Here is a 545-nt window from a genome sequence, read left to right as displayed (position 1 = left end):
AATAATGAATAAGAAGAAAATAATTGAAACGACGCAATTCCACAGCCTAACCACACACACACACAATGTGGAAAATACGTCGTGCACGATACGCTAACGCATCGTCAGTCGCTAAAAAATTTGTATTAACTTATGAGCTAAGATCATCATACTCATTGCCTCTCCTTCACTCAAGAAACGCCTGGGCACGTGAGTGAGTTCCTGGCAATGAATATGGAAAGGGTTAAACCTGAAAATCCTGAGCTAAAAAGATATTAATATAACCATTCTGTATTTAACGGGCTAATATATACTTTGTATTATATATTTCAAATTATATAATTGTATAAATTATTTAATATATTTTAAATTCTTATTATATTTCAAATTATTTGTGACTCTATTTTATATTTTATTTCATTAATTGAACAAGTTGTTGAAATTTTAGTATATCAAATTTTTAATATTTAATTAATTAAAAAGAATTTAAAATTCATTGTAATTTAATATAAATATTAATAGAAATATCCTCAGGCGATTCCTTCATCAGAGCATATTTTCAGAGT

The 545-nt window shown here is 27.3% G+C and overlaps 1 long non-coding RNA gene across 1 annotated transcript in view; it reads left to right on the top strand.

Moving 5' to 3' along the window:
* Positions 1-389: 389 nt before the first annotated feature.
* The window catches only part of LOC116186042, a 1,023-nt gene continuing 867 nt past the window's right edge, over positions 390-545 (top strand). Inside the window, exon 1 of the long non-coding RNA XR_004150965.1 lies at positions 390-543. This is a non-coding gene — a long non-coding RNA (uncharacterized LOC116186042). The remainder of the gene's footprint in view (positions 544-545) is intronic.

The sequence above is a fragment of the Apis dorsata genome, unplaced genomic scaffold, assembly GCF_000469605.1.
Source record: "Apis dorsata unplaced genomic scaffold, Apis dorsata 1.3 scaffold_396, whole genome shotgun sequence".
In the NCBI taxonomy this organism is placed as follows: domain Eukaryota; kingdom Metazoa; phylum Arthropoda; class Insecta; order Hymenoptera; family Apidae; genus Apis; species Apis dorsata.
This window is presented reverse-complemented; position numbering and strand designations above follow the sequence as displayed.